Genomic DNA, 22436 nt, shown 5'->3' on the forward strand with positions numbered 1-22436 from the left:
GATCAAGATCCGCTGGCACCACCAATACTACATTAAGCAGTGCTGCTTCTTCTCTTATATATTATCTCTTATTCTCTCTATATATATAGGGAGAGAGAGAGAGAGAACAAACACAAGAAGAACCACGGCAGGCACCACCAACCAAGCCTATACTCATCCTCTACCAAGTGCAGAGAGATATGTTGGAGTCTATGGTGGGGCTAAGTTTAATGCGACTCTGTACCCACAATCTGACCCCTCCCCCCCCCCCCCCCCCCCGCGCCAAACCACTTGTACCTTCGGATAGCTGCTTTTAATCCAAGATCTGTCCTGGGGTCCGTTCGGCAGGTGATGCAGTTATTGTCCTAAAAAACAACTTTTAAACTTGCAGCCCCGTGCCAAACGGCAGTATCTGTTCCCTAACTTTGCACCACTCCTCTGTCCCTCCTCCCCACCATTAGGAATGCCACTGGAACATTTTCTCCTGTCTGAACATTGCACAGGTAACTATCCAGCCCATATGCCGGCTGACACAGGTGGGGAATGGGAGACAATCTGCCTGGAGCATTCCTAATGATGAGGATGGTGGGGAGAAGGGACAGAGAGGTTGTGCCAGCCTAATGCATACACAATCTCGGCCACGCCAGTTGGGCACAGGGCTGCAAGTTTAAAAGTTGTTTTTTAGGACAATAACTGCATCATGTGCCGAATGGACCCCAGGACAGATCTTGGAATAAAAGCAGCTATCTGATGGTACAAGTGGTTTGGGGGGTCAGATTGTGGGTACAGAGTCACTTTAAATAAAGTATCAATCACAAACAAAAACTTTATTTTCAAGCCATTTAAATCGGCAAGTAGAATGCAGCTTGTCTCTCTATAGGTACAGCTACACAATATGTCCATGCATTCAGACTTCTAAAGCCTCGCTCGTTGACCTGTTCCCTTATTTTCCAGCTATGTTGGATAGCTCTATATGACTTCTAGGTCCTTTGATTTAGATGTTGTCGTGTTCCCACCTGCACTCTGCCTTGGAGTTTATTTCCCCATTTCACTGCTGGGTGTCTCCTGCAGCACCCTCACCACTGCCACCCTTATAGTGCCACGCCTGATTTCCCATATGGGAGATGCACACTATGGGGAATCTAAGGGGTTAAGAATATCCTCCCCGAGAGAGGGTGGAGATCATCACAATTGTCTCTTACAGAGAGAATCCATCTGGATTAGCAAGTTAAATGGCACGGGACAGAGCGGCCTTTATGAGCGCAATGATATCAGCTGTTTTTTTTTAAATAGTCATTAGTTTTTTTTAATTGTTTTTATTGCACTGTAACTACTTAAGACACCCACCCCCACGCTGGGATGTCACCGGTTCGAAAAAGTGCCAGTGGACGTGAAAATGGATGTTTGCCTAGACGTCTCTACATCCACCTCCCTCCCCTTGATCGTCATGGGAATTTGTTTTCTACAATAAATGGACTTTTCAGCAGACTCTGGCGAGTGCTATGTCCTTTCCACTTATATACGGATTACTCTACATTACTGTTCACCTCCGTGGCCAGTGTCCAGTGTAGCCGTATCATCTGAACTGTGCCCCAGTCATAGCTCATAGTGTTTCTGCTACTGTATAACTAGCTAAAGTGGTGCCAACTCCACATGTCTATTCTTGAACACTGGAAGGAATATGTCAGGATTGTGCAGTAACCTGGGGTGAATTGGGCCTGGTTTTTGCTTTTATGTGACACACCCAATAGCTTCTCAGCATCCGGCAATGCAGGAGTTAATCAGAGCTCTGCAAGGACCTGATTACCGCAGCTGAGCAGACCTTTTTGACTGACTTGTTTATCTGCTTGTCTGGAGATCAGAGCGCCGAGGATCCAGACCAGAACGGCTTGGTCGGCTTGGTCAGCATAAAATGAAGCTGAGGCAGAGTCTCAGCGCTGGCTATTAGGTTAATACCCTGGTCCCAGCTCCCCCATCCTAACTCCCCTGGTTTGTTTATTTGTTACCTGACCTCTTGCTTTGACTTTCCGACTGATATTTGTTTTTGTACTGCGCTGCCCATCTGGTTTCGACCCTTGCTAGTTTACTATCCGATATTGCGTTTGTCTGTTTCGTTCTGTGTGCACAGTGCCCAGTGTAGGGAACGTCATCGTAGTTGTCCACAGCTGCCTAGGGCCGTATGAGGCAAGTAGGTAGGGACAGTAGGTGGGTTCAGTTTCAGGGCTCACTGTCGTGTCTTGTCCCTACCTGCCCCGTCCTGACAGGATACCTACAAAGCCAGAAAGGACAAGATTCAGAAGGACCCTTTTCTGGTACCTGCAGGGGCTGAGGGCTGAGACCAGGAATTCACGGTTGTCACATTGTGTCTTTGTTCAGACCTGCATCCTTCAATAGGAAGCTGCAGCTCAACCTTTGTGAGTATTACATTCTTATACAATTCACACACTGGGAGCCACCCATGGACTATCCCGAGCTAAAGAAGAGCCAAATCGCTCACACAACTGCTAGCACTATGGATAGAAAGGGGAAGCTCCTCACTTACACCATTACTGTACAGGGAACAAGAAACTGCTCCTACTGAAGTCTGTAAAGAATATGAGATATCTGAATGAAGAATTTTTATTTTGTTAAAACCTGTATCTGGCCATTTCATAGTACCCGAAGACTCCAGACAATTACCATCCAGCAGACACGCTACACAAGGTGTGCCCTGAGGAACAGAGACCTTCATGGTTATTGCTCCACAGCTGGGTCAATGGGGACAGTGTATCGGGGCCACAGGTCCCACTACCTCCATTGTTGTGTTATAACAGCTCCCAGCACATTGTCACCATCCTCTGGCCCCAGGGGCACCACTGTATCCGGGTTGCTCACTGTATGTATAGTAGTACAAACCGGACAGAGGCCAATTACAACAACAAAAGTACTTACCTATCTTGGTGGTTATATATGAGTATCAGTTCTAATTATATAAAAGTAATAGAAAAAAAAATTCTATGCAAAATAATCCCCATACAAAAACTAAAGTGTACAATACACAATACAGAAGTGTAATGCAATACAGTTGGGGATCATGACAGCATACTACAACATTACAACGCAATTAGAAATCTATGGGACTCAAGCCTGAAGATACTTATATAAAGAGGGCGCCACTGAGCGTCTATAAAGGCATAGCCATAAAGACACAAAAAGGGATGGAAGGAAACAAATATAGTGCACCACACAAGAATAAATAATATTATGTTTCACTAAATACATCAGCACCATAACATGATTCAAAGCTGTGAAAAAGACCACAACGGGTACAAATTCATGCCAGGGGGTACCCTAAAAAATTAAGTTTCCCCTTCCAAGGCAGCTCCTATTGATAATACAGCTAAAGGCTATGTTCACACAATGTAATAAATTGAGAAAAGGCGGTCGATTTTGATATTTAAAATAACGTCCGTTTTTGCCGCGATTTAACTGACTGCAATGGCAATACATTGAAGTCAATGGGAAGATGGACGTCCAATGCACACAATGCATTGAATAAAGGATGTTTTTACTGCTGACGTCAAAATAATGAACAGGATTATTTTCAGAACGTCTTTTGTAAACAGCGGACGTTCAACACACAGTTTTTCTTTTGTCACCGTTCTTTCTCCATTTTTACTATTAAACTCAATGGACTTTAAAATAAAGCCGCATCCAAAATCTAATTAGTAATCCCAAACTAGGATAATGTACAAACACCAGTCATTGCACTAAGGGGAGGCAAGGCTGCTAAATGACGTCCGTTATTTTAGACTCAAAATGACGGACGTTATTTTAAACGGAGTTTAAAAAAACGTTGTGTGAACATAGCCTCACCATGTTTTATAACAATATCCAAATATTACCAATTGTCATCCACTACAAAAAGACAAAGACAACATAACACCAACCTACAGTGCTAAAGCGCAAAACACAACACAGTCATACAGAATATCCGAAAGATACTAATCTGATACAGAGATTAAATTGTGTAATAGAAAAAGGTCCCGAATGCAAACAAATATAAAGACGTGAATATAAACAGTATCCAGGACCTAAGGAGATCCCTGGATAATAATTATAATAATAAAAATATTTATCTGTATAGTGCTAACAGATTCCACAGCATAGATAGATAGATAGATAGATAGATATGAGATAGATAGGAGATAGATAGATAGATAGATAGATAGATAGATAGATAGATAGATAGATAGATAGGAGATAGATAATAGGAGATAGATAGATAGATAGATAGATAGATAGATAGATAGATAGATAGATAGATAGATAGATAGGAGATAGATAGATAGATAGATAGATAGATAAATAGATAGATAGATAGATAGATAGATAGATAGGAGATAGATAGATAGATAAATAGATAGATAGATAGATAGATAGATAGATAGATAGGAGATAGATAGATAGATAGATAGATAGATAGATAGGAGATAGATAGATAGATAAATAGATAGATAGATAGATAGATAGATAGATAGATAGATAAATAGATAGATAGATAGATAGATAGATAGATAAATAGATAGATAGATAGATAGATAGGAGATAGATAGGAGATAGATAATAGATAGATAGATAATAGATAGATAGATAGATAGATAGATAGATAGATAGATAGATAGGAGATAGATAGATAGATAAATAGATAGATAGATAGATAGATAGATAGATAGGAGATAGATAGGAGATAGATAATAGATAGATAGATAATAGATAGATAGATAGGAGATAGATAGATAGATAGATAGATAGATAGATAGATAGATAGATAGATAGGAGATAGATAGATAGGAAGAAGGAAGGAGGAAGAAGGAAGAAATAACAACAACAATATCAAAGCCCGCATCCTGATGAGCAGAATGCAGATAGGAATGAAGCTCTTCACTTCGTTCATACTGTAAATTCGCTGATCTCTAGTTACAGGACATGGGGAGGTGGACTGTGCAGGTCAAAATACATTAAAAAATGTCTTAAATTCCCGCTGTTATTTTTGTATATATACACAGAGATCAGAGTGTACCAGGCCCAGGCGCGCTGCCACCGCTCTTATCAGTGTACAGCAGGAGGAATGTGAGCTCCTCTGCTATGTGCTCTGCTGTGCTGGGAGCTGTCTGTGAAGATAATGTGCTGCAGCCGGGGCAGCGGAGTCAGTGCAGGTGTGTTCAATGACCCCCACACCTGAGGGGGGTGATGACTGCGGCCCGTCCACCACTGCCAAAGCACGGAGGTGGTCAGAAACCAAGGCAAGGAACTGTAACAAGACAGAGCCCAGGAAGGTAGAAAGGAAGGTAAATACTGTGTACCCAATGCTAAAGCTGCATCACCTCTAATGTCCTACAGATCTGCTCAGTGACAATATCCGGGTAACGTCTAGTTTGTGGTTAGCTGCATTTTCTAAAGACGCTGAAATATGTCATTCTAGAGCCCTTTTACCTAAAATTACTTATTGACTTTCTTTTACCCATGTCCGGTATTCATTTTATACCATTCAATCATTAGCGATTTATCAAGATGTCCAAGAGCGTGTGAGTGTCTGTCGTGACTGGATATAAATGTATTTCTATGTTATCAATCATGATATACAGCACGGAAACCTCAGGCTTTCTCTCCGCCCTGCACAAGTGACGGAAAGTCACACTCGAATTGGTTTTATCAGACACATTGTGTAACACTTCTTTCGGAGTTTGTCAGGGATCAGAGTGAACGTCTGACACGCAAAAGTGCATGGGTGAGCAAATGAGGTAAACTTTACACTTATACTACTGTACTACTATACTACCATACCACTTATACTACCATACCACTTATACTACTATACCACTTACACCTATACCACTTACACCTATACCACTTACACCTATACCACTTATACTACTATACCACTTATACTACTATACCACTTATACTACTATACCACTTACACCTATACCACTTACACCTATACCACTTACACCTATACCACTTACACCTATACCACTTACACCTATACCACTTACACCTATACCACTTACACCTATACCACTTACACCTATACCACTTACACCTATACCACTTACACCTATACCACTTATACTACTATACCACTTATACTACTATACCACTTACACCTATACCACTTATACTACTATACCACTTACACCTATACCACTATACATCTGTACTACTTACTACTATACATCTGTACTACTTGCCACTATACCACTTACTACTATACTACTGTACTACTGTACTACTTATTACTGTAATACTATACTACTGTTATACTACTTATTACTGTACTACTATACTACTGTTATACTACTTACTACTATACTACTAATAATTCAGGATAAGCACATGTACTACATGTAATGGTAAAGGCTAAGCACATATACTACATGTAATGGTAAAGGCTAAGCACATATACTGCATGTAATAATACAGGATAAGCACATATACTACATGTAATAATACAGGATAAGCACATATACTACATGTAATGGTAAAGGCTAAGCACATATACTACATGTGATAATACAGGATAAGCACAGCACATATACTACATGTAATGGTAAAGGCTAAGCACATATACTACATGTAATAATACAGGATAAGCACATATACTACATGTAATGGTAAAGGCTAAGGACATATACTACATGTAATAATACAGGATAAGCACCGCACATATACTACATTCAATGGTAAAGGCTAAGCACATATACTACATGTAATGGTAAGGCTAAGCACATATACTGCATGTAATAATACAGGCTAAGCACATATACTACATGTAATGGTAAAGGCTAAGCACATATACTACATGTACAGGCTAAGCACATATACTACATATAATGGTAAAGGCTAAGCACATATACTACATGTACAGGATAAGCACATATACTACATGTAATAATACAGGATAAGCACATATACTACATGTAATAATACAGGATAAGCACATATACTACATGTAATAATACAGGATAAGCACATATACTACATGTAATAATACAGGATAAGCACATATACTACATGTAATGGTAAAGGCTAAGCACATATACTACATGTAATAATACAGGATAAGCACAGCACATATACTACATGTAATACAGGATAAGCACATATCCTACATGTAATAATACAGGATAAGCACATATACTACATGTAATAATACAGGATAAGCACATATACTACATGTAATGGTAAAGGCTAAGGACATATACTACATGTAATAATACAGGATAAGCACCGCACATATACTACATTCAATGGTAAAGGCTAAGCACATATACTACATGTAATGGTAAGGCTAAGCACATATACTGCATGTAATAATACAGGCTAAGCACATATACTACATGTAATGGTAAAGGCTAAGCACATATACTACATGTACAGGCTAAGCACATATACTACATATAATGGTAAAGGCTAAGCACATATACTACATGTACAGGATAAGCACATATACTACATGTAATAATACAGGATAAGCACATATACTACATGTAATAATACAGGATAAGCACATATACTACATGTAATAATACAGGATAAGCACATATACTACATGTAATAATACAGGATAAGCACATATACTACATGTAATGGTAAAGGCTAAGCACATATACTACATGTAATAATACAGGATAAGCACAGCACATATACTACATGTAATACAGGATAAGCACATATCCTACATGTAATAATACAGGATAAGCACATATACTACATGTAATAATACAGGATAAGCACATATACTACATGTAATGGTAAAGGCTAAGGACATATACTACATGTAATAATACAGGATAAGCACCGCACATATACTACATTCAATGGTAAAGGCTAAGCACATATACTACATGTAATGGTAAGGCTAAGCACATATACTGCATGTAATAATACAGGCTAAGCACATATACTACATGTAATGGTAAAGGCTAAGCACATATACTACATGTACAGGCTAAGCACATATACTACATATAATGGTAAAGGCTAAGCACATATACTACATGTACAGGATAAGCACATATACTACATGTAATAATACAGGATAAGCACATATACTACATGTAATAATACAGGATAAGCACATATACTACATGTAATGGTAAAGGCTAAGCACATATACTACATGTAATAATACAGGATAAGCACAGCACATATACTACATGTAATACAGGATAAGCACATATACTACATGTAATAATACAGGATAAGCACATATCCTACATGTAATACAGGATAAGCACATATCCTACATGTAATACAGGATAAGCACATATACTACATGTAATAATACAGGATAAGCACATATCCTACATGTAATACAGGATAAGCACATATACTACATGTCATAATACAGGATAAGCACATATACTACATGTAATACAGGATAAGCACATATACTACATGTAATAATACAGGATAAGCACATATCCTACATGTAATACAGGATAAGCACATATACTACATGTAATAATACAGGATAAGCACATATACTACATGTAATACAGGATAAGCACATATCCTACATGTAATAATACAGGATAAGCACATATACTACATGTCATAATACAGGATAAGCACATATACTACATGTAATGGTAAAGGCTAAGCACATATACTACATGTAATAATACAGGATAAGCACAGCACATATACTACATGTAATACAGGATAAGCACATATACTACATGTAATAATACAGGATAAGCACATATCCTACATGTAATACAGGATAAGCACATATCCTACATGTAATACAGGATAAGCACATATACTACATGTAATAATACAGGATAAGCACATATCCTACATGTAATACAGGATAAGCACATATACTACATGTCATAATACAGGATAAGCACATATACTACATGTAATACAGGATAAGCACATATACTACATGTAATAATACAGGATAAGCACATATACTACATGTAATAATACAGGATAAGCACATATACTACATGTAATAATACAGGATAAGCACATATACTACATGTAATGGTAAAGGCTAAGCACATATACTACATGTAATAATACAGGATAAGCACAGCACATATACTACATGTAATACAGGATAAGCACATATACTACATGTAATAATACAGGATAAGCACATATCCTACATGTAATACAGGATAAGCACATATCCTACATGTAATACAGGATAAGCACATATACTACATGTAATAATACAGGATAAGCACATATACTACATGTAATGGTAAAGGCTAAGGACATATACTACATGTAATAATACAGGATAAGCACCGCACATATACTACATTCAATGGTAAAGGCTAAGCACATATACTACATGTAATGGTAAGGCTAAGCACATATACTGCATGTAATAATACAGGCTAAGCACATATACTACATGTAATGGTAAAGGCTAAGCACATATACTACATGTACAGGCTAAGCACATATACTACATATAATGGTAAAGGCTAAGCACATATACTACATGTACAGGATAAGCACATATACTACATGTAATAATACAGGATAAGCACATATACTACATGTAATAATACAGGATAAGCACATATACTACATGTAATAATACAGGATAAGCACATATACTACATGTAATGGTAAAGGCTAAGCACATATACTACATGTAATAATACAGGATAAGCACAGCACATATACTACATGTAATACAGGATAAGCACATATACTACATGTAATAATACAGGATAAGCACATATCCTACATGTAATACAGGATAAGCACATATCCTACATGTAATACAGGATAAGCACATATACTACATGTAATAATACAGGATAAGCACATATCCTACATGTAATACAGGATAAGCACATATACTACATGTCATAATACAGGATAAGCACATATACTACATGTAATACAGGATAAGCACATATACTACATGTAATAATACAGGATAAGCACATATCCTACATGTAATACAGGATAAGCACATATACTACATGTAATAATACAGGATAAGCACATATACTACATGTAATACAGGATAAGCACATATCCTACATGTAATAATACAGGATAAGCACATATACTACATGTCATAATACAGGATAAGCCCATATACTACATGTAATGGTAAAGGCTAAGCACATATACTACATGTAATAATACAGGATAAGCACAGCACATATACTACATGTAATACAGGATAAGCACATAAACTACATGTAATAATACAGGATAAGCACATATCCTACATGTAATACAGGATAAGCACATATCCTACATGTAATACAGGATAAGCACATATACTACATGTAATAATACAGGATAAGCACATATCCTACATGTAATACAGGATAAGCACATATACTACATGTCATAATACAGGATAAGCACATATACTACATGTAATACAGGATAAGCACATATACTACATGTAATAATACAGGATAAGCACATATCCTACATGTAATACAGGATAAGCACATATACTACATGTAATAATACAGGATAAGCACATATACTACATGTAATTATAAAGGCTAAACAAATATAAAGTTCATCAAGGTTATGTCCGTTAGAAAATGCACAGTCACTTAAAAACAGTAATTGCGTAGAATGACTACTCCCAACATCCTCCTTAGCCCTCTTACAGCCCTCTTGTAGTATCATAGCTGCCAAACCGAGGCAGTAGAGTTGTTACTGGTGCAAATGTTCAGCAGATGAATCCCAAGTTCATTGAACTGTACAAGGTTGCTCATTTCACCAGAATGTATCAAGAGCGGTGTAAATATCTAGGACCTCATCAATAGTATCGCTAAGGCTATGTTCACACAATGTAAGAGACCAGCCGTTCTGTGACCCAGCCAGGTCACAGAACGGTCTGTCTCCGAAAAGGATCATCCCGGCCGGTCCTGCAGTACGGCTGGATGATCTTTCGGGCCGCAGACTTCTGATGCAGGCGCATCCGTGCTTCGTCAAGAGTCTTATGAGCTAACAACAAGTCCTTAAAGTGTCTGTACCACCAGGCCCAGGCTGAAGCACTGGAGGCGGGCCGACCCACCCCAAGTGGGAAGAAACTCCAGCCACTTCATGACGTGACTCTATTAGAATCAATGGAACCCTTTCATAGAGGGGCGGGGGTTTCCTCCCACTAAGGGTGGGTCGGACCATCTCCAGTGCTTCAGCCTCAGCCTGGTGGTACAGTCACTTTAACATGGTCAGAGAGGCCAGTCATGAACAAGTCTTTCAAAGCCTGATCGTTTCACCCCGAGTCCATCGCGTACTGTCTGAACATAGCACAAAATTCCTCTGCCATTTGTCTACCCTGACGGAGAGACAACAAGTGGGAAACAGCTACTACAGGTCAATCTGGTTTCATCATAAATCTGTCCCAGGGCAGAGAAAAAGTCATCTAGCGAAGAGCGCAGAGGTGAGTCAGAAGGTACGGAAAGGGCCCAAGTCTGTGGTCACCCCGCAGGAGAGACATCACCAACCCCACCTTCTGCACTTCTGTCCCAGAGGACCGAGGGCGTAAAGAAAAATAAAGTTCACATCCTTCCCGAAATGAACGAAATTTCTTACTGTCACCAGAAAAAAGGTCGGGAAGGGGGGGGGGGGGGGGGGGAAAGGTCGGGTTCAGGTGCAGGTAACTGAATGGTCGGAGATGCCACTGGGGCCAATATCTGCCTGGTTTCCTGGACCTGAAGGCGAGTAGTCAGATCTTGAACCAATTTGGTCAGGACCTGGACCTGTGAGACCACAGCTGAGATAGGCTCTATAGGAGGAATGAATGTAGATGGTCGTATACAGGTTGCAGGTCTTTTTTGGGCCAGTGTTTCTGTCAGGGCTGGGATAAACAGACAACAGAGGAACGCGAGCCCTCAGCTTACCCCAACCTCTGTGCCTGCCAATTGCCCCACCCATGCTAGACCTTGAGGCGTCAACCATGATGACTGCGATATACACTGACTAGGGTGCAGGGGATGGGAGACAGAAGACAGACAAACAAACACGGAAGAATAGTCAATAAGACAGAGTCAAAACCAGGAAGGTGCGTCAGGAAAAAATCACAAAGCAAAGACTAGTCAAAACTAGCTGAAGTCAAAACCAACCGGTAACGAAGTACAAAGGGATCAGGCAAAGGCGATGGTCAGAAACACAGAGCAAGGTCGGAACTGCAGAGAACAAAACACCAAACTAGCTAGTGCAGAGATAATCAAACACTGGCAACCAGCAGCCTGTTTGCAGACCTTAAATGCAGCCTGGAATCCCCACCCCCACAGGTGAGAGACTTAACCCTTGGGTGACCAGGTCTATACAACATGGCAATAGATTACAATGCTCGCGTTCTCCGGTGTGCACCTAATGATGGAGAACATCACCTGCCGAGTCAGAGGCAGGACCAACGGCACAGACGCCATGACCGCCAGTCCTGACACTGACGTTCATTTCTGTGGATGTAGGATACTCTTCTTCTAACAACCCTCTAGCTGAGTACTCTAGGGTCTTGATAGGACCCCTAACCTCTCATAGGCAGTCCACTGTCAACCAGTAGGAGCTATTATTCTCTGAAAGCATGGCCAAGAGGCGAAATAAGTTTAGGGCTCAGTATGGCAACGTAGTAGAGTCTCTGAAGGGCGTTGTATAGAGTGACCATAAATGATACTGTCTGCTACACACCACTCACTTCATTGCCCCATGACCTGCAAATTATGGATGGACACAGACGTAAAATGTGAGAAAGTCAGGACTGCAAACACTGTGCAGGTATTGTTATATGCTTCACACATTACTACTCTTTATAAGGAGCACAAGGTGTAATGGTAGTATGACCATGAATAAGATCACCAGGAGTAGTCACATATACTCTTGTATATGTCAGGGGCTTTTTATTCTTTTATTAAGAATTGTTCACACACAGAAACATTTTCTGTCTTCTGTCCTCACCCTGGATAAAGGTAGAGCTTGAGAAGGGTGATTTATGGCTGAACTGGATTGTGCGTGCACTTATTATTATAAGCTGCAGGTTTTCTGCACACACATCTTACTTGTGATTTTCAATAGGTTTTGGGGGGGGGTTGCATTTCAGGTTTCGCCTTAGCTGTGAGATTGTGACTATTTGTCGTGTACTGCACTTAAAGGGATTATACAGCGCTACAAAAACATGGCAAAAACAACAAATTTGTTCAGCTCTCCTACAACACCATTTGCACCTGGCAGAAGCACGTTGTTATGGCTGAAATTGCAAACACACTAAAACACAGAGGAATACAACAGCTCACCGCAATTGCAAGATACAGACCCAACACAGATATAAAAATCACTAAAAGCAGCCCCCCCCAACTGCTAAAAAATCATTTGCAAATAGTGTAAACCATCTTACCAACGATAAGGTGGCCTCACGCTCGGGGTGGACCTACATTGTACTTTGGCCTCTTCATGGCATGTAATAAGCCTATGCTCTGGGCATGCAGGATCCATCTAATACTGGCAAAAATAATAACCACCTGGGTGGGATGGGTATAGTGCGCGACCAAGTAGAAGCAGCCACTCCCAGCATGTGGAACACAGAAAAAAAGACAAATTTGGTCAGCTCTCTTTCAACACCATTCACACCAGGCGGGAGCGTGTTGCCATAGCTGAAATTGCAAACATACAAAAAGTGCAACAATGGCAAGATGCAGACCCAATACAGATATTAAAATTGTGTAAAGTTCCTATTACACGGGCCGATTCCCTGCTTGCTCGCTTGTTCACTGCTTGCTGCGTGCGCTATTACTTGCACTGACAGTGAGCCGGGTACCCGCCAAGCCCATAGGAGATAGGGGCCCAGGAGCCCACATCCTGATGAGCAGAATGCAGATAGGAATGAAGCTCTTCACTTCGCTCATACTGTAAACTTGCTCATCTCTAGTTACAGGACATGGGGAGGTGGACTGTGCAGGTCAAAATACAAAAAAAAAACATTTTCTTAAGTGCCCGCTGTTATTTTTGTATATTTACACAGAGATGAATTTACCAGGCCCAGGCGCGCTGCCACCGCTCTTATCAGTGTACTACAGCAGGAGGAATGTGAGCTCCTCTGCTATGTGCTCTGCTGTGCTAGGACCTGGGATCTGACAATGCTGTGAGCAAGGGGCGTAGCTAGGATTCACAATGCTCCATAGACAAAACTTTTAAGGGCCCCCTCCCCTACGCACAACACAAAGCACTCTGTGTATATATATATATATATATATATTTATATATATATATATATATATGCTTTAATGCTGGTGCACTGATAACCTTTAACTTTCCTACTTGATTGCCAGCTGGAGAACAGAGGTCCGGGGTTATCAGTGCAGTGAAGCAGAGATCGCTTCTGCTTGTTAACCCTTTTTTTGTGTTGCAGCATGTAAGTAAACATTGGGTCACTTACATACTGTCTTCTGTACATAAGGGGTTAAGAAGAAGGACGCACACTCTTACCTTCTCCCCCGCGGCCCCCTCCGGCACGGCCCCCATAGCAACTGCCTACCCTGCCTCTATGGTAGCTACGCCACTGCTGGGAGCTGTCTGTGAAGATAATCTGCTGCAGTTGCAGAGTGCGGTCGGGCAGGGGAGTCACTGCAGGTGTGTTCAATTACGCCCCGCTAAATAGCACTGAGGGAGTGATGACTCCGGCCCGTCCTCCCGTCCCAAAGCACTGAGGTGGTCAGAAACCAAGGCAAGGAACTGTAACAAGACAGAAAGCCCAGAAAGCAAAGAAAGTGCTAACTAGAGATGAGCGAACCGGGTTCGGGTTCGAGTCGATCTGAACCTGAACGTTCGGTATTTGATTAGCGGTGGCTGCTGAACTTGGATAAAGCTCTAAGGTTGTCTGGAAAACATGGATACAGCCAATGACTATATCCATGTTTTTACACATAGCCTTAGGGCTTTATACAACTTCAGCAGCCGCCGCTAATCAAATGCTGAAAGTTCGGGTTCAGATCGACTCAAGCATGCTCCATGTTCACTCATCTCTAGTGCTAACCACTGAGCCACCGTGTTGCCCAATCATTATCGCCTTTCAAGATTTCCATGAGGTTGCGAGTGTCTTTCGTGACTGGATATTTCTATGCTATCAAACAAGCAGTACTACTATCTTAAATTTAAATCACAAGAGAAACGTCATTGCTTTCTCTCCTCCCTGGACAAGTGACGGAAAGTCATACTTCAATCCATTTTATCAGACACATTGGGGAGGATTTACCCAGACCTGCATACTCTTACGTCATCTTAAATTAGGCCTGGGTGCCCGAACCTGCTTCCAGCAGGTGTAGATTTGGATCATGATTTAAGTTTGCAGCCTCTTCTTATCACCACAGACAGAACAGGATGTCTTAGCTGAGTTTTAGACCTAATGGTGAGAATGAAAACGGCAACAGCTCTGGATTAATTTATAATATAGACAGAAAAGTTGAAAATTAAAAAAAAGGAAAAAAATTACCCAAAAATTACCTAAAGTTTCACTTTCGCTTGGAAAAACTTTTGACATGTCATAGAGACATAAAACAAAAAGGGCAACAGCAACCTGCAGGTGCAAGTGCTTACTGTACATACTCCCCCCGTGTTAACACCATAAAAACCTACTCTATAGAGTAGAGTTTTTACATGAGGATTAAAAAATGAGGGTTTGAGCATTTGAACAGAGTGTACCATGTCACCATGTTAAAGGGGTTATCCAGCAAAAACATGGACACTTTTTCCCCTCTCTTGTCTCCAGATTGGGTGGGGTTTGAAACTCAGTTCCATTGAAGTAAATAGAGCCTAATTGCAAACCACTAATCTCTGTTTTAAGCACCCACAGGACAAGGCTGGAGTGCAAGCCAACAGGAGGTAGACACCAATGGCGGATTATAATGTAGGCGGTTTGGGCGGCCGCCCGGGGCCCGAGGCTCCGGGGGGGCCCATGCCTTGCCGCCCACATTATAATGCCGCCCGGGAGGCCCCCTTCCCCCCGCCACTGCACTCTTGTGACCGCAAGCATTGTTTCGCTTGCGGTCACAAGAGTCTGCGGCTGCAGTCTCCGTCTGATGCGCGGCTGCCGGGGGTGTCCCGTCCTCTCCCCGGCAGCGCGCGCATCACACAGCTCCTAGTGCCGCCTGGGGCCCTGACTTCCGGTACTGAGAGCGCACGTACCGGAAGTCAGGGCCCAGGCGGCACTAGGAGCTGTGTGATGCGCGTGCTGCCGGGGAGAGGACCGGACACCCCCGGCAGCCGCGCATCAGACGGAGAGAGGCTCGACGGGGGAACGCAGGGTAGGTGAGTTGTATTTTGTTATGTTTGTGTTATTTACTCACTGGGGGGCATCTGGAAAGGGGGGGAAAGAGGGGGACCATCTATAAAGGGAGGGGGGAGAGGGGGACCATCTATAAAGGGAGGGGGGAGAGGGGGACCATCTATAAAGGGAGGGGGACCATCTATAAGGGAGGGGGGAGAGGGGAGAAGGGGACTATCTATAAGGGGGGAGAGGGGGACCATCTATAAGGGAGGAGGGAGAGGGGGACCATCTATAAGGGAGGGGGGAAAGGAGGACCAGCTATATGGGGGGAGGGGGGAGAGGGGGACCATCTATAAAGGGAGGGGGGAGAGGGGGACCATCTATAAGGGAGGAGGGAGAGGGAGACATCTATAAGGGAGGGGGGAAAGGAGGACCAGCTATATGGGGGGAGAGGGAAGAGGGGGACCAGCTATAAGGGGGGGAAGGAGGACCAGCTATATGGGGGGAGAGGGAAGAGGGGGACCAGCTATAAGGGGGGAAAGAGGGGGACCATCTATAAGGGGGGGAAAGAGGGGGACCAGCTATAAGGGGGGGAAAGAGGGGGACCATCTATAGAGGGGGGGAAAGAGGGGGGCCATCTATAAGGGGGGAAAAGAGGACCAGCTATAAGGGGGGAGAGGGAAGAGGGGGACCATCTATAAGGGGGAAAAGAGGGGGACCATCTATAAGGGGGGAAAAGAGGACCAGCTATAAGGGGGGAGAGGGAAGAGGGGGACCATCTATAAGGGGGGAAAGAGGGGGACCAGCTATAAGGGGGGAAAGAGGGGGACCATCTATAAGGGGGGAGAGGGAAGAGGGGGGACCAGCTATAAGGGGGGAAAGGAGGACCAGCTATATGGGGGGAGAGGGAAGAGGGGGACCAGCTATAAGGGGGGAAAAGAGGACCAGCTATATGGGGGGAGAGGGAAGAGGGGGACCAGCTATAAGGGGGGAAAGGAGGACCAGCTATAAGGGGGGAAAGAGGGGGACCAGCTATAAGGGGGGAAAGAGGGGGGCCATCTATAAGGGGGGGAAAGAGGGGGACCAGCTATAAGGGGGGGGGGAAGAGGGGGACCATCTATAGAGGGGGGAAAAGAGGGGGACCATCTATAAGGGGGGAAAAGAGGACCAGCTATAAGGGGGGAGAGGGAAGAGGGGGACCATCTATAAGGGGGGAAAGAGGGGGACCATCTATAAGGGGGGAAAGAGGGGGACCATCTATAAGGGGGGAAAGAGGTGGACCATCTATAGAGGGGGAAAGAGGGGGACCATCTATAAGGGGAGAAAGAGGGGGACCATCTATAAGGGGGGAAAGAGGGGGACCATCTATAAGGGGGGAAAGAGGTGGACCAGCTATAAAGAGGGAAAGAGGGGGACCAGCTATAAAGAGGGAAAGAGGGGGACCATCTATAAAGGGGGAAAGAGGGGGACCATCTATAAGGCAGGAGGGAGAGGGGGACCATCTATAAGGGGGGAAAGGAGGACCAGCTATATGGGGGGAGAGGGAAGAGAGGGACCAGCTATAAGGGGGGAAAGAGGGGGACCAGCTATAAGGGGGGAAAGAGGGGGACCATCTATAAGGGGGGAAAGAGGTGGACCAGCTATAAAGAGGGAAAGAGGGGGACCAGCTATAAAGAGGGAAAGAGGGGGACCATCTATAAAGGGGGAAAGAGGGGGACCATCTATAAGGCAGGAGGGAGAGGGGGACCATCTATAAGGGGGGAAAGGAGGACCAGCTATATGGGGGGAGAGGGAAGAGGGGGACCAGCTATAAGGGGGGAAAGAGGGGGACCAGCTATAAGGGGGGAAAAGAGGACCAGCTATAGAGGGGGAAAGAGGGGGACCAGCTATAAAGAGGGAAAGAGGGGGACCATCTATAGAGGGGGAAAGAGGGGGACCAGCTATAAAGAGGGAAAGAGGGGGACCAGCTATAGAGGGGGACCAGCTATAAGGGGGGAAAGAGGGGGACCATCTATAAACGGGGAAAGAGGGGGACCATCTATAAGGGGGGAAAGAGGGGGACCATCTATAAGGGGGGAAAGAGGGGGACCATCTATAGAGGGGGAAAGAGGGGGACCATCTATAGAGGGGGAAAGAGGGGGACCATCTATAAGGGGGGAAAGAGGGGGACCAGCTATAAGGGGGAAAAGCGGGGGACCATCTATAGAGGGGGAAAGAGGGGGACCATCTATAGAGGGGGAAAGAGGGGGACCATCTATAGAGGGGGAAAGGGGGACCATCTATAAGGGGGGAAAGAGGGGGACCATCTATAAGGGGGGAAAGAGGGGGACCAGCTATAAGGGGGGAAAGAGGGGGACCATCTATAGAGGGGGAAAGAGGGGGACCATCTATAGAGGGGGAAAGAGGGGGACCATCTATAGAGGGGGACCATCTATAGAGGGGGAAAGAGGGGGACCATCTATAAGGGGGGAAAGAGGGGGACCATCTATAAGGGGGGAAAGAGGGGGACCATCTATAAGGGGGGAAAGAGGGGGACCAGCTATAAAGGGGGACTATCTCCTATAGGATTAGCACCCTCCTCTCCTGACATCCTCTGTGCTGCTGGGACCTCCCCTATAGATCAACACCCTCCTCTCCTGACATCCTCTGTGCTGCTTGGTCCTCTCCTATAAGATCAGCACCCTCTTCTCCTGACATCCTCTGTGCTGCTTGGACCTCTCCTATAAGCTCAGCACCCTCCTCTCCTGACATCCTCTGTGCTGCTGTGATCTTGGGGGGGGCAACATCAGGGGACCAGGTGAGGTGGCGATATGTTTATTGGGGGCAGTGGAGGTGGGGTGGGCAATGCTTACTGGGGGTAGCAGCAAGGGACCAAACATTATGTTTATTGGGGCCAGCAGGGAGGGGAGGCAGGCAGTGTTTATTGGGGACAGTGGGGGGGGGGGGGACGCAGTAGCAGATTATAATGTGGGCGAATTGACTGGGGGGGGGGGGGGGCCCAGGTTGGGTGGACAGCCCGGGGCCCAGAGTACATTTAATCCGCCACTGGTAGACACACCCCCCCCCCATCCCCCCACATACAACAGAAAAAAAACAGAAATTGTCAGCACTCTAACACCTCGTTTCACACTGTAGGTGGCGTGTAACCTACAGTGTGAAAAGAGGCATTTGGAGTGCTGCAAATTTCTGTTTTTTTATGTCATGGAGACATATCAAAAGTTTTGATTGGTCCGGGTCTGAACCAATTTTGAGAACGAGCAGAGAGAAGTCCACACTAAGTGCGATCCTCTCCCGGCTCTGTGTGATGTGATAACTCAGATATTTAGGGGGAGATTTATCAAGCATGGTGTAAAGTGAAACTGGCTCAGTTGCCCCTAGCAACCAATCAGATTCCACCTTTCATTTTTTAAAGAGCCTGTGAGGACTGAAAAGTGGAATCTGATTGGTTGCTAGGGGCAACCGATCCAGTTTCACTTTACACCATGTGTGATAGATCTCCCCCTTAGGGTCCGTTTACACAGAAAGATTATCTGACAGATTTTCTGCCAAAGATTTGAAGCCAAAGACATGGATTTGAAAAGATCTTAGGCTTTCCTTTATAACCTGAACCTGTTTATAGTCTGTTTCTGGCTTTGGCTTCAAATCTTTGACAGATAATCTGTCAGATAATCTTTCTGTGTAAATGGACCCTTAATGTAAGGGTGGTATTACACGGGCCGATGGGGGCCCGATAATACCTGTAAACGAGCGCTGATCTGCTAGATCGTCGCTCGTTTACTGGGCCTATTACACGGCCCGATAATTGTTAAACAAGGGCTGCAAGGACATCGTTACCGATGTACTTGCTTAAGTACATACATTACCTATCCACGTTCCAGGGCTGCTGCTGCGGTCTTCTTCTCCACGGGTCCCGCGCGCTCTAACTTCAGATAGGCCTGTCGGCTGACAGGCCGCTCAGCCAATCACAGGCCGGGATCGCCGCGGCCTGTGACTGGCCGGGCGCTCTACAGCTAGAGCGTGCAGGACCCGGAAAGTAGAAGACCACAGCAGCAGCCCTGGAGCCTGGATAGGTAATGTATATCGTCAGTCGCCGGCCGTGCACCGCTATTACACGTGGTGCGCGGTCGGCGCCCGATGAAAATAGGTCAGAACCTATATGAACGATCAGCCGATGATCGTTGTCATTGGCCGATCGTTGTATTTATTACATGGAATGATAATCGGCCGAATCGGATTATCGTTCCGTGTAATAGTACCCTAAGTCTAAGTCCCGTACTGATCAAAATTTTTGACATGTCTCTCTGGGTCCAACTCTCTGGGGTCACCTTAACGTGTTGAATTGATATATTCTATTTGATCAAATGGTGTGCTGAGAAGCTAATTTTTTTAATTAAAATAAATAAATAAACAACAAAAACCTTTAACAGTTTTTTATCGTATGTACACTGGAGGGAGAATAGGGGGTGAGTCCTTACACTTGCAGGTTGCTGTAGCATTTTTTTTTTATTTTTGTCTGTTTGTTAGCCACAGCAGCGTACTAGTGAGATGCTGGAGATTCGTTTGCTTTTTATGTCTGTCTGACATGTCAAAAGTTATACCAAACCCCAGTGACACTTTAAAAATATGTTTAACATAAAAACTTGATTTAAACAATAGGTATTATTCTGATGACACATTTCCTGTTATACAAGAAGTTAATAAAACAGCAGCAACAGGTTAGCCCTCCTTCCCGAGATACAAATACCTGTGAAGTCAAACAAAGGAGAAGACTATAGAAAGTAAAAGAAAAAAGAAAAAGAAAAGTGGTTGAGGGAGGCAGACCGAAGTCATTGTGCAACCCTAGCCTTAGAAGCTAGGTATCATTTAGATATTTTTTTATACATACCCTCTTTTAACCCCTAGACGACCCTGGGTGTACCCGTACGTCCTGGGCCGCCTAGGGGTGTTCAGAGCAGGGCTGCGCAAAGCTGACAGCTGCATCTGATTACTATATGCAGCCTTACCCCTGGTGTCTAGTGGGGGGATCACCCCCCCCCCGCGCGACGCGATTGCGGAGGGGCGATCCCCGTGTCCGGTACCTGCCGAAGTCTGATCCCGGATCGGCACTCTGTTGCTTTCGGCTGCAGCAGCGTAAAGCAATCGAGTGCCGATCTCATTGATCTATGCAGTATAACTATAATCACCGGCCACTTTATTAGGTACACCATGCTAGTAAGGGGTTGGACCCCCTTTTGCCTTCAGAACTGCCTCAATTCTTGGTGGCATAGATTCAACAAGGTGCTGGAAGCTTCCTCAGAGATTTTGGTCCATATTGACATGATGGCATCACACAGTTGCCGCAGATTTGTCGGTTGCACATCCATGATGCAAATCTCCCGTTCCACCACATCCCAAAGATGCTCTATTGGATTGAGATCTGGTGACTGTGGGGGCCATTGGAGTACAGTGACCTCATTGTCATGTTCAAGAAACCAGTCTGAGATGATTCTAGCTTTATGACATGGCGCATTATCCTGCTGAAAGTAGCCATCAGATGTTGGGTATATTGTGGTCATAAAGGGATGGACATGGTCAGCAACAATACTCAGGTAGGCTGTGGCGTTGCAATGATGCTCAATTGGTACCAAGGGGCCCAAAGAGTGCCAAGAAAATATTCCCCACACCATGACACCACCACCACCAGCCTGAACCGTTGATACAAGGCAGGATGGATCCATGCTTTCATGTTGTTGACGCCAAATTCTGACCCTACCATCCGAATGTCGCAGCAGAAATCGAGACTCATCAGACCAGGAAACGTTTTTCCAATCTTCTACTGTCCAATTTCGATGAGCTTGTGCAAATTGTAGCCTCAGTTTCCTGTTCTTAGCTGAGCGGAGTGGCACCCGGTGTGGTCTTCTGCTGCTGTAGCCCATCTGCCTCACAGTTGGCCGTACTGTGCGTTCAGAGATGCTCTTCTGCCTACCTTGGTTGTAACGGTTGGCTATTTGATTCACTGTTGCCTTTCTATCAGCTCGAACCAGTCTGCCCATTCTCCTCTGACCTCTGGCATCAACAAGGCATTTCTGCCCACAGAACTGCCGCTCACTGGATGTTTTTTCTTTTTCGGACCATTCTCTGTAAACCCTAGAGATGGTTGTGCGTGAAAATCCCAGTAGATCAGCAGTTTCTGAAATACTCAGACCAGCCCTTCTGGCACCAACAA

General features: G+C 44.0%; 1 protein-coding gene across 4 annotated transcripts in view; it reads left to right on the plus strand.

The window, feature by feature from the left end:
- The window catches only part of LOC138802569 (glycosyltransferase family 92 protein F13G3.3-like), a 62227-nt gene that overhangs the window by 16793 nt on the left and 22998 nt on the right, over positions 1-22436 (plus strand). The window contains exon 1 of one of the 4 annotated variants that reach the window (XM_069986020.1): positions 5156-5309. The exons of 1 other annotated variant lie outside the window; for it this stretch is intronic. The gene's annotated coding sequence lies outside the window, so the exon portion shown is untranslated. Of the gene's footprint in view, positions 1-5155; positions 5310-5690; positions 5763-22436 lie in introns of those variants that run through there. 2 more of the 4 variants (XM_069986017.1, XM_069986018.1) reach the window with 2 other exon arrangements.

Source organism: Dendropsophus ebraccatus, chromosome 10 (genome assembly GCF_027789765.1).
Source record: "Dendropsophus ebraccatus isolate aDenEbr1 chromosome 10, aDenEbr1.pat, whole genome shotgun sequence".
In the NCBI taxonomy this organism is placed as follows: Eukaryota; Metazoa; Chordata; class Amphibia; order Anura; family Hylidae; genus Dendropsophus; species Dendropsophus ebraccatus.